At 40.4% G+C, this 13,658-nt stretch overlaps 1 protein-coding gene across 1 annotated transcript in view; it reads left to right on the forward strand.

Moving 5' to 3' along the window:
• The window catches only part of LOC135539567 (eyes absent homolog 2-like), a 75,684-nt gene that overhangs the window by 37,495 nt on the left and 24,531 nt on the right, over nt 1-13,658 (forward strand). Inside the window, exons 2-3 of the mRNA XM_064965515.1 lie at nt 12,066-12,134; nt 13,185-13,225. The gene's annotated coding sequence lies outside the window, so the exon portion shown is untranslated. The remainder of the gene's footprint in view (nt 1-12,065; nt 12,135-13,184; nt 13,226-13,658) is intronic.

The following is a 13,658-nucleotide window of genomic DNA, read 5'->3' on the forward strand; positions in this document are numbered from 1 at the left end:
CTCTCAGGACCTCAGACTGGGGCGAAGGTCCACCTTACAACACAGCAACTACCCTAAGCACACAGCCAAGACAACGCAAGGGTGGCTTCGGGACAAGCCTATGTGTGTCTTTGAGTGTCCCTACCAGAACCCGGACTTAAACCTGATCGAACATCACTGGAGAGACCTGAAAATAGCTGTGCTTCAACGCTTCCCATCCAACCTGACAGAGCTTGAGAGGATCTGCAGAGAGGAATGTGAGAAACTTCCCGAATACAATTGTGCCAATCTTGTAGGATCATACCCAAGAAGAATTGAGGCGGTAAAGGTTCTTCAACACAGTACTGAGTAAAGGGTCTGAATATTTATATAAATGTATTTTTTAAATAATATATATATAAAATACATAATATATAATATATATTTTTTTCTCTCTTTTTAATAAATTAGCAAACATTTCTAAAAAACTGTTTTTGCTTTGTCATTATGGGATATTGTGTGTAGATTGATGGGAAAAAAGTGATTCAATATGTTTTAAATTAAGGCTGTAAGCTAACGAAATGTGGAAAAAGTCAAGGAGGTCTAAATACTTTCCAAAGGCACTGTGTATACAGTACTAAGCAAAAGTTTGTACACACCTACTCATTCAAGGGTTTTTCTTTATTTTTTAAATAATTTTCTACATTGTAGAATAATATTGACGACATCAAAACTATGAAATAGCACATATGGAATCATGTAGTAACCAAAAAAGTGTTAAACAAATCAAAATATATTTTATATTTGAGATTCTTCATAGTCACCCTTTGCCTTGATGAAAGCTTTGCACGCTCTTGGCATTCTCTGAACCAGCTTCACCTGGAATGCTTTTCCAACAGTCTTGAAGGAGTTCCCACATATGCTGAGCACTTGTTGGATGCTTTTCTTTCACGCTGCGGTCCAACTCATCCCAAACCATCTCAATTGGGTTGAGGTCGGGTGATTGTGGAGGTCAGGTCATCTGATGCAGCACTCCATCACTCTCCTTCTTGGTCAAATAGCCCTTATACAGCCTGGAGGTGTGTTGGGTCATGATTGTTTTTTGTTCTAAGCCCAAACCAAGTGGGATGGCGTATCGCTGACAGTGTCACCAGCAAAGCACCACCACACCATCACACCTACCCATCCAGGCGGCTTCACGGTGGGAACCACACATGCATAGATAATCCATTCACCTACTCTGCATCTCACAAAGACACGGCGTTTGGAACCAAAAATCTCAATTTTGGACTCATGTCCATTGCTAATCTTTTTTGGCCCAAGCAACTCTCTTCTTCCTATTGGTGTCCTTTAGTAGTGGTTTCTTTGCAGCAATTCGGCCATGAAGGCCTAATTAACACAGTCTCCTCTGAACAGTTGATGTTGAGATGTGTCTGTTACTTGAACTCTGTTACTTGAACGCATTTATTTGGGCTGCAATTTCTGAGGCTGGTAACTCTAATGAACTTATCCTCTGCAGCAGAAGTAACTCTGCCAGTTTCATCATGTCTCTTGATGGTTTTTGTGACTGCACTTGAAGAAACTTTCAAAGTTGTTGAAATTTTCGGCATTGACTGACCTTCATGTCTTATGGTAATGATGTACTGTCGTTTCGCTTTGCTTATTTGAGCTGTTCCTGACATAATATGGACTTGGTATTTTACCAAATAGGGCTATCTTCTATATACCACCCCTACCTTGTCACAACACAACTGATGGGCTCAAATGCATTAAGAAGGAAAGAAATTCCACAATTTGAACTTTTAACAAGGCACACCTGTTCATTAAAATGCATTCCAGGTGACTACCTCATGAAGCTAATTGAGAGAATGCCAAGAGTGTTGTCACGTTCTGACCTTTAATTCCTTTGTTTTGTCGTTATTTAGTATGGTCAGGGCGTGAGTTGGGGTGGGCAGTCTATGTTTGTTTTTCTATGATTTTGGGATTTCTATGTTTCGGCCTAGTATGGTTCTCAATCAGAGGCAGGTGTCGTTAGTTGTCTCTGATTGAGAATCATACGTAGGTAGCCTGGGTTTCACTGTTTGTTTGTGGGTGTTTGTCGCCACACGGTACTGTTTTGGTTTGTTCACGGTTATTGTTTTAGTATTCATAGTGTTCAGTTTATGTTTTTTAAATAAACAACCATGGACACTTACCACGCCGCATCTTGGTCCGATCCTTGCTACACCTCTTCAGAGGAAGAGGAAGAAATCAGTCGTTACAGAAACACCCACCAACCAAGGACCAATCGGCGTGGTAACAGACAGCGGCAGCAGCAGCAGCAGCGGCCAGCATCACAAGACACCTGGACATGGGAGGAGATTTTGAACGGAGAAGGACCCTGGGCACAGGCTGGGGAATATCGCCGCCCCAAAGCAGAGCTGAGCGGCGGCGATATGAGGAGGCAGCAAGGCAGCGCGACAGGTACGAGAGACAGCCCCCCACAAAAAACATTTTTTTGGGAGGGGGCACACGAGGAGTGTGGCTAAGCCAGGTAGCAGACCTGAGCTCACTCCTCGTGCTTATTATAAGCAGCGCGTTACTGGTCAGGCACCGTGTTATGCAGTTAAGTGCACGTGTCGCCAGTACGTGGCAGCCTCCCGAAAGTGTAATGTGAGTGTGAGCATCCAGCCAGGGCGTATGGTGCCTGCTCAGCGTGTCTGGTCGCCGGTACGCCGTTTCGGTCCAGGGTATCCTGCGCCGGCTCTGCATGCTGTGTCTCCGTGGAGCTGGGAGGGTGCAGTGCGTCCTATGCCTGCGCTCCGCTCGTGCCGGGCAAATGTGGGAGTGGAGCCTAAGGGAGAGGTGCGCGTAGTAGGCACTAGATCTCCAGTGCTTACCCACAACCCGGTTCAACCTGTGCCTGCACTCTGGAGGGTCCGGGCTAGAATAGTTATCCAGCCTGGGGGAGAGCCTTCCTCCTCTCCAGCGCTGCTAGTCTCCCGTCTGTCCTGAGCCACCAGAGCCGCCAGTCTATCATGATCCGCCAGAGCCGCCAGTCTGTCATGATCCGCCAGAGCCGCCAGTCTGTCATGATCCGCCAGAGCCGCCAGTCTGTCATGATCCGCCAGAGCCGCCAGTCTGTCATGATCCGCCAGAGCCGCCAGTCTGTCATGAGCCACCAGTCTGTCATGAGCCGCCAGAGCCACCAGTCTGTCATGAGCCGCCAGAGCCGCCAGTCAACCCCACAACATGATGCTGCCACCCCTGTGCTTCATGGTTGGGATGGTGTTTTTCGGCTTGCAAGCAGCCCCCTTTTTCCTCCAAACATAATGATGGTCATTAAGGCCAAACAGTTATTTTTTTGTTTCATCAGACCAGAGGACATTTCTCCAAAAAGTACGATCTTTGTACCAATGTGCAGTTACAAACCGTAGTCTGGCTTTTTTATGGCGGTTTTGGAGAAGTGGCTTCTTCCTTGCTGAGCGGCCTTTCATGTCAATATAGGACTTGTTTTTACTATGGATATAGATACTATTGCATCTGTTTCTTCCAGCATCTTAACAAGGTCCTTTTCTGTTGTTCTGGGATTGATTTGCACTTTTCGCACCAAAGTACGTTCATCTCTGAGAGACAGAACGCTTCTCCTTCCTAAGCGGTATGACGGCTGCGTGGTCCCATGGTGTTTATACTTACGTGCTATTGTTTGAAAGTGGTACTGTAACGGCGTTCTTCGTTTGTTGAGAGAGAGTCGGACCGAAATGCAGCGTGTTGGTTACTCATGTTTTTAATGAAACAAATGACGATACATGAAATAACTTATAAATACAAAAACAACAAACGGAATGTGAAAAAACCTATACAGCCTGTCTGGTGAACACTAACACAGAGACAGGAACAATCACCCACAAAATACAAAGTGAAACCCAGGCTACCTAAATACGGTTCCCAATCAGAGACAACAAGAATCACCTGACTCTGATTGAGACCCGCCTCAGGCAGCCAAGCCTATGCAACACCCCTACTCAGCCGCAATCCCAAAACTACAAAACCTCAAAACGAAATACAATAACATAAACCCATGTCACACCCTGGCCTGACCAACTAATTAAGTAAAACACAAAATACTAAGACCAAGGCGTGACAGGTACCTTCAGGTATTTGGAAATTGCTTCCAAGGGTAATTTTCTGGAATTTTACAAGCTGTTTAAAGGCAAAGACAACTTAGTGTATGTAAACTTCTGACCCACTGGAATTGTAATTCAGTGAATTTAAAGTGAAATAATCTGTCTGTAAACAATTGTTGCAAAAAAGACTTGTGTCATGCACAAAGTAGATGTCCAAACCCGACTTGCCAAAACTATAGTTGTTAGCCAGACATTTGTGGAGTGGTTGAAAAAACAGTTTTAATGACTCCAACCTAAGTGTATGTAAACTTCTGACTTCAACTGTATGCAAAAACAAATTATTTTAAAACATTCCCAGACTTGAACAGTATAGCATATTTTTGTTTATATCTTCATCAGATGTTGTATTATATAATTAAATTGTCTCATTTTTAAAGACAATCCTAGACATGGATAGTGAAGGGTGTTACTTTATTCATTCCTTTTATGGGAACGTTCTATTATTTAAAACAGCAGTTTTGGTGTCCAGGAACATTTGGTAATATACAGTTTATCGACTACGAGAGCTACTATTGACCATACATCACCCTGGCTCCCTGACACATTTACGGTCTGACCGTGTTTATGTTTTCCTTTCGGTCATTAACACAGGCACATAAGTGGTTTTCTAGAGTCCTTTGCCCTCTCCACAGTAGGAATACTATGATTTACTATGAAAACAGCCTGTACTGCAATGACTCACGACACCGTGTTTGGAGAAGTTGGGAGGTCGGCTGCGTCAGCAGGAGTTGCCAAAACATATGTTTCATCATTATGTGCAATGTATTTTTTGGGCTAATGTGCTAATGTGAAAAGCTTTAGCCTCTGTAGATATAAAGTAGACCCTACACAGACTTTTTTTTGTCAAGTCTGCTGTTCAATATTGTGCGTCATAACCTATGTAACTCCAATCCTCTTTCAAATGTTCTAGTTATAAGAATTTTAACTTTCTCTTTCTACGTGATGAGATGTCTTAATTGATCTTTTTTTCCATTCTCTCTCTCTCTTTTTTGTGCGCATGACCTCTATCTCTCTTTCCCTCCCTCCTCTTTCTCTCATCCCCTGGGGCCCTATCTCGTTCTGCTGAGCAGTTGCTAATATCCCTCTTGTCCCTATCTGTCTTGCCTCTCCTCTGTCTAAGTCAGTCTTATGTCGGTGATGAGGCCACAGTGAGCAGAAGTGTTCTGTATGGCCAGATTGAGGTGCCCTAAAGGCACTTATAAACCGGGTGGTTCGAGCCCTGAATGCTGATTGACTGATAGGCATGGTATATCAGGCCGTATACCACAGGTATGACAAAACATGTATTTTTACTGTTCTAATTACATTGGTAATCAGTTAATAATAGCAATAAGGCACCTCACAGGTTTGGGCTGAGGGCTGTGTCGAGGCGTTGTGTCATGTCCGCGCTGCGTCGTGCCTAAGAACAGCCCTTAGCTGTGGTATATTGGCTGTATACCACACCTCCTTGGGCCTTATTGCTTAAATAGACCACTGTCAACATCAGGGGAGTGGAAAGAGCTGTTGCTTTTTGTCCTCAACCATGACGAACCCCATTACTTTCAACCTTTCTTTCACTCTCAACCTTACTCTCTCTTACTCTCTTCCTATATATACATCTCACTCTCTCGTACTCTTCATTTTTTGTCGTTCTTACTTTCAACCTTTCTCTCTCTCACCGTCAGTTATTCTCAGTTAATATCTTAACTTAATTGCCACACACAGGTTGAACAGTTGTAAGTGCTATGTACCAACACAGATATGTCTACATTGAAATTCCACTGTATCCACGTATGTAATTGCTTTGTAAATAAAACAGTTTTCAAGACACTTATTGAAAAGTGGGTCTGAAACTTACGGGAAAAAGTGACAATTGTTATATTATATTTACAGTTACATAATATGTCAAATCAAGGCAGGAAAACTCATGACTGAAAACACATTGGAGGTACTCTGTCGGGAGGATAGCACTACATCACATTCAATCTTCTTGAGCTGCAAGATGAGAGCATGTTCAAGTTGTTATGCAGTGAGGTTCTGGCTACAGTCCAAACACTTAAAAGACACACCCTATCCCCTCAGCCCTCAAATTAAGTGGACACTTTTGATGATGTATCATGACGTCTGATGAGTATACACTTGCAGGACAAGGGGCAAGGGAGGAAGGAATGATTTTTTAAATGGGCCGGAAATGCAGCACTTACTCATCCCAACTGGTAGCTTGTATGCTTTATATGCGCTATAGTCAATTATGATTGCATGTCTACTTATATTAACTACATCATTATTAATATATGCCTACTGAATAATAGCTAGCAAATGAATTAGCTAACTAATGTTAGCCTGCCTACCTGGATCTTCTGAAAAAGAAAAATGTTTAATTCATACAATTTCCAAAAGATAACCAAACAAAAACATATTTACGAGGCATGTTTGTGCCGTCATGTGCATTAGTAGCAAAATTTCTAACTTATTTGCATTCGTTTTTTCTTACACTTGCATGTTGACTTCTCTATTGATGTTGTTTTTAAGTTTTGGCTGACTTTTCTTAGCGGGAATACAATCGTCGCGAATTGAATTATGGGTAGTTTCAGGCCACGGATTGAAAATATTTATACACTCGCAAACTCGACTAAAAACGGGGGCTGAGGGGCTTACGTTGCAAACTTCTCTTGCTTGGCTATTCATTTGGACGGCCCTTCAAGATGGTGACGAGGATTCCCCCAAGGTCATAAGGTGAGGGTAAGTGAACCGCAGCCTCTATTTCTTTCAGACAGTAATTACATGAATCCAAACTCCTTTTCACTATGTTTGTTTATTTATTTTTTCTTACCAACGAAACCTGGACACAGGTTTTGATTGAAAAGAGTGCTTAGAAACACATAGGGTCCGATTCAGACTTATGAAATCTATTCCTTTTTTAATCGTTTTGATTTAAGCGCTTGTAGGGTTACACATTTGAGGGAATAATCAGAGGTGGAAACTTTCCGTGGGAATTAACAGGAATATATAGGAATTAATGGGAATATATGGGAATTAACGGAAATATATGCAAATTAATATTAATACCATTTAAATGTATATGTTTTTTGCATTGGATATATTTACCATATCATATGGAGACAGAAACATTTTACCTTATCATAATTAGACATAATTGCAAATGATTAAATCCTTCCAATAGAAAAAAACAACAAAAAAAACAATTAATTACAAATTTAACTTTAAATAAATGAGTTGACTCTTCACATGGGATAATTTCACTGAACAACAAAAGAAATGGAATATTGAATGATCCCCAATGATCCACCACAACTCCCAAAAACGTTTTCAACATACATCTGTAAAATGATAGTCTCGAAACTAAAACTTTGGTTGTCTTCCTCTCAGGCTTCCATGTCTTGTCCCTGGACCTCCTCAATGTCCACCTCTTGAACATCAGACTCTGAGGCCTCATTTTCACTGTCACTTTCCAACCATGTTGAGGATGACTAGTTGTCAGGCTCAAAAGTCTCAAATTTGCCAAACAAGGACCAGTTGCACTCTGAGGCGGCTGATGTTGGTGGAATTTGGAGGATGACGGAGGCAACCGGGGAAAGAGCTTCAGAGCCACAAAGTCCCTTCCACCAGGTGGCTGATGAGATATGTTGGCACGACTGCCGTATAGCATCTCATCCCAAAGCCCTTGCTTAGAAGTGTACTTCGCCAGACTTCTCGAACATCTGTAAGCAGAGTCCGAACATCAGACAGGATGGCATTGTCTCCCTCAATCCGTGTAATGGCTACTGCTATAGGTTTCAGGAGTTTCAGGCTGCTTACCACTCTCTCCCAAAATACATCATCCAGGAGGATCCTCTTGATGGGGCTGTCCATATCGGCAGACTGTGATATGGCCATTTCTTGGAGAGATTCCTTCCCCTCCACGAGACTGTCAAACATGATGACAACACCACCCCAATAGTTGTTGCTGGCAATTCTTCTCACTTTTCTTGGTGAGGTAGATTGGTGCTGTAACTTGATGAACCTTCACATACCTAACCATTTCCTTGGCTCTCTTGTAGAGTGTATCCATTGTTTTGTCTGGTTGGAGGGGTGTTTGCTGGGCAAAGAACATTCAGAAATCTCTTCCAATACATATTGCCTGTGAGCATCAGAGGTGAACCAGTTGCATACACAGCTTGAGCAAGACATTCATCAGAATTTCTTTGACTACGTTCCTCTATTGAGTAAAAAAGTAGAGGGTCTTTTGTCAGATGTTGCTTGTTGTGAGCATTGAGGGAACTTGATGCACATGGCCAGATGATTCTGCATCTTTTTTCCATTCTTCACATGTGATTTGACACAGTATTTGCAAATGTACACAGCTCTTCCTTCTACATTAGCTACAGTGAATGACTTCACACGTCAGATAGTGCCCGTGGCATTTTCCTGTAAAGATTAGAAAAAAATTGTAAAAACAAAAATCAAATACAATTATGTAAAAAATAAAATAAAAGTACAGATAAATAGTTAAGCAGTTAGATAAACAACTCCTTTGTAAGATAAATGTTTTAAAATGAAACATGTATGGAAACAGGTGAATAAACACTCCTCACTTAGCAGGCTCAAACAAGCTAAAACCTCCATGGTAGCGAAAACTATCTAGCAGAAATGAACAAGTTACAAATTATTTAAACACACTTTGCTGTAGGCTACTATTTACTAGTTAACAAAAAATAATGTATGTCATAAAATATATTCACTCAACCCAGTATTGTAATCAAAACTTGCCAGAAAGCATGTATAGTCCTTGGCTCAGACAGTGTAGTAGTGTGGGCTCAACAGCATCTCATTAGTGTGCAACATCTTGAGAATCAGCTGTACATGTGATGGAAGAATGCACTGTGCATGCAGAGGGTTGCAATTCCATTGAATTGGGAATAGTTTAACCAAAATATGCCACAAGACGTAGAATTGCCTTATGTGTATCCCACAAAAAAGTGTAACTTTTTTGATGAATTTAAGCAAAATTCCCCAAATTCCCGGGCTTAACGTCCCATGGAAGATTTCCCAAAAATTCTGGAAATTTACCCAGAAAGTTGCCAACCCTTTGCAGCCCTAAGCGCTGGTTGGTATTCAGACTTACCTTATGCAGGCCTGTGATGTGCTCTGCAGGCATGGTTCCCTTGCGCACACTGAATACATTTAATTCAACCGCTGAAACCCTCCCATTTGCTGGCCATCAGATTTTCTCGTGGAATTTCATTTGCTAGGGTTTTCAGTAAATGTGTCTAAAGCCATCCCTTCAAATACGGTGTACCTTTTAATACTGGATATAGTATCAAAAGAATGGGTTGAGAATATTAGGGCCCAATGAAAGAAATCCATATATGCATATTCGTCTCCGTTTCAGCAGCAATTGGTAGACTTAAAAATACTCTGATCTTGGAGATTATTTAGGTTTCGAAAATATTTCTGAATAATAAAAAAAACAGGTTTGGAGAGTCTTTATGCACAAAATATATTGATGAAACAAAAATATAGTGATTTGATTCATCCTGAATGTTACCATATTCAATTGTTCAATCCATGAAATATTGGAACGTGAGAAAAGTGTACCATAGGGGATGAACAATAGTTCTATAAATCTACTCTAATAATCCTCACTAATCATGGAATGGAATGACAATGGTCCAGTCGTCTTGAACCATGCTCTAGGTTTAAACGGCTATGTGTGATCTGCATTCCATAATGATTCAAAGAGGCTACATACATGTACTGTATGTCTCAAATTATTGATAGAGGAAAGAAAGGTAAACGGAATCGAATGATGCAAAATGTACAGGCTGGAAATTGAAGAAAATGAACACTAAAATGACAGTTATGAATGTATGTGAGTATTACTGACGGTGGCTACCAATAAATGATACTATTTAACATGATACAAATTGTAAAAAATAAATAAATAAGAAAAGTGAAGCACAGCTATTTATAGCCTACTGGAAAAAGGGCCAAAATACATGTTGATATGATTTTCAGTTTGCTTCTATATGACTGGTTTCACATTTGTATCCAACGATCATAAGGAAAAATCATCTACAACTATTTCTATTTGTATTTACAATCTGCTTCTCCAAACGGATTACTCATTTGCCTAGCTCTTATTAGTTTTTAAATTACAGTGCATGGAGAATGGTGTTATTTCTATCAGGGGGGGAAAAATTGTGTTTTTCCACTTGGAACCGACAGGTGCTCGACCTTATTCATGGTTTCCTCGCGTGTAAAGGTTGTGGAATTATGAGGGAATTAAGTCAAGGTCAGAATATGTGTATCTGAAGACACACCTCTGTCACATCTCCATTTATGTGATCTCCACCCCAAATGTATAGCTGGCTGGTCCATGCTTAAGTTCAAGGTCAGAATACCCGTAGAAGGACAGAAAAATAAGGGGTTAGGGAGATAACAGTAGGGCCCGGACGACTCCAGGAATAGCTTGTTGGCTTCAACTCCGTCCCTCCCTCACTCTCTCACACACACACACACACACACACACACACACACACACACACACACACACACACACACACACACACACACACACACACACACACACACACACACACACACATACACACCCATCCTTATCTATTGTAGTCCATTTTACTGCTTGTTTATTGTTATTTGTTTATTAAATATATTAGGATAGCTATATATTAAGGTAAAGGTGTCATTATGCTAAACTGAATTGGGATATATTACCAGGCAAAAGTTTGGGCACACCTACTCATTCCAGGGTTTTTCTTTATTTCCTACATTGTAGAATAATAGTGAAGACATCAAAACTATGGAATAACACATATGAAATCATGCAGTCACCAAAAAAAGTGTGAAACAAATCTAAATATATGTTAGATTTTAGATTCTTCAAAGTACCCACCCTTTACCCCGATGACAGCTTTGCACACTCTTGGCATTCTCTGAACCAGCTTCATGATGTAGTCTCCTGAAATACATTTCAAATAACAGGTGTGCCTTGTTAAAAGTTAATTTGTGGAATTTCTTTCCTTAATGCGTTGAGCCAATTAGTTATGTTGTGACAAGGTAGGGGGGTATTGAGAAATTCGGCCTATTTTGTAAAATACCAAGTCCATATTATGGCAAGAACACCTCAAATAAGCAAAGAGAAAGTCATGAAGGTCAGTTAATCCAGAAAATGTCAAGAACTTTGAAAGTTTCTTCAAGTGCAGTTGCAAAAACCATCAAGCGCTATGATGAAACTGGATCTCATGAGGACCGCCCACAGTAACGTAACTTTTGACTGTTACTGTATATTGGTACTTTGTGTATATTAGCATTTCACACTTCTGTATAACATAAATGTGACAGTATGCCCAAGTTTACGTGTGCTTCTAGGTCATTCTAAGTAAGTGCTTTTCATACAACTCTGCTCTGTCCGATTATGCAGTTAACTTGACCTAGTTTACCTCTCCGCAGTCATTGTGATGTGACACCTCTGTACAGGTGCCACGGTGTTGAGACAGAGAGAGAAGCAAAGAAGTGGGGAATTCTTCTGTGCTTTCCCAGGAAACTGTCATCCGTCAAGCTCTTACTAACAAACAGCCATTTTAACTGACGAGGAAGAAAAAACGGGTGTAATTTGACTGTTGTCTGTCAGTGGCATCCCTTATGGTGCATTCTTATACTGTATCAACCTCGTCAGCTCTCTCCGACTTGTAGCATGCCTGTCTGTCAGCCTGTCTGCCTGTCTGTCCGGCTGTCAGTCTCTTTTTCCCTGTCAAAAACTCCATTCTTTCCTAAACCTAAATCACTCTGTGAACTCTCCAAGTACGATAATTATCCCCCTGCTCTTTTGGCCCAAATTTGAGTTCTGTTCCAACTTTTGAGTAAGTCAGTGCCCGAGGCATGTTGCTTTGTGTCAGTCATCCGCATACTTCTAATGCTTATTCACTATTGTTTCCACAGGAAAGCTGACGGCGAGGACCTTGAGTGACAGCCTTGCCAGGGAAGAAAACCCTCTCTTTACTGATTCAAGTAAGTAGACATTTGCAAAATATACAGTGCCTTCAGAAAGTATTCATACCCGTTGACTTATTCCACATTTTGTTGTGTTACAGCCTGAATTCAACATGGATAAAATAAAATAAAATCTCACCCGTCTACACACTATACCCCATAATGACATGTTTTTTTTTTAAATGTGCACATTTATTGAAAATGAAATACAGAAATATCTCAAAATCACCAACTTGACAGAGTTTTAGGAATTTTTAAAAGAATAATGTGCAAATATTGTACAATCCAGGTGTGCAAAGCTCTTAAAGATTAACCTAGAAAGACTCAAAGCAGTAACTGCTGGCAAAGGTGCTTCTGTTCACTCAGTGGTGTGACTTGTTAAGCACTATTTAATTTACTCTTGAACTTATTTAGGCTTGCCATAACAAAGGGGTTGAATACTTATTGACATTTCAACTTTTTATTTTTTATTAATTAGTAAAAAATTCTAAAAACATAATTCCATGTTGACATTATGGGGTATTGTGTGTAGGCCAGTGACACAAAACCTGAATGTAATTTTTTTAATTAAGGCTGTAACACACTGTATGTTCCTTTAAAGAAACAGCAGGTATTTAACATAACTTAAACAGTGGAATCAAAACAAATCAAATTGTATTTGTCACATGCGCCTTAGTGAAATACTTACTTTACATGCCCTTATCATCCAACAATGCAGTTTTAAGAAAAGACCTAAAAAAAAGTAAGAGCTTCTTATAAGCTTCTGGGTTGAGTTCCACTCCTTGAAAGCGGTAGCTCTACCCTTTAGCTCAGTGCGAATGTTGCCTGTAATCCATGGCTTCTGGTTGGGGTATGTATGTACAGTCACTGTGGGATCAGACTGGGTTTTATCAAATATCATACTATGACATTATGGTTAAGTGTTGACATTGGAATTGTATAAAGCCTTTTAACACTGTGAAATCATATCTCAAGTTATTTATTACCCTTTTCATTTCTCAGTGAATATTCTTTTTTATTGGTATTTATACATGTTTCTCTGTTTCTTTCATTTGTTTTCTCCTCTAGGGACACTAAGACTCCATATCAGACTCTTCCTTCATCTGCAAGTGAGTGTTGTTGAGATTTTAGTCATCATCGTCTTACGTTAGATAGCACGTTGATTTCGCCTGCACTGATCTGTCTTGTATCTTGCAAATGGTAATAGCATAGCTCAAAAGTAGTTATGCAACAATATGCTGTCTACCATTTGAAAATATTACCAAGGGGACATCATCTGCTGAAGCTAAAACAATTAATATGCCAATAAGGTTGATGCTTTTGTGGTGAGGAAGTCTTAGTCGCTCCATTTTACATATAGCTAAGAACTATAGTGCTTCAATGAGCAGTATTTCTGAAGTTTGACTATGGCACAAAAGCTAGCATAATATGTCCAAAATTAACGTTAGCTTGATAACTTTAGCTGAGCAAGTCACTGAAATCATCTTTGACTGCAACGATGCTGCTAACCAACCAGCTACCTACTGCACTCATAATGCTGCA

This window comes from Oncorhynchus masou, chromosome 5 (assembly GCF_036934945.1).
Source record: "Oncorhynchus masou masou isolate Uvic2021 chromosome 5, UVic_Omas_1.1, whole genome shotgun sequence".
Lineage (NCBI taxonomy): Eukaryota > Metazoa > Chordata > Actinopteri > Salmoniformes > Salmonidae > Oncorhynchus > Oncorhynchus masou.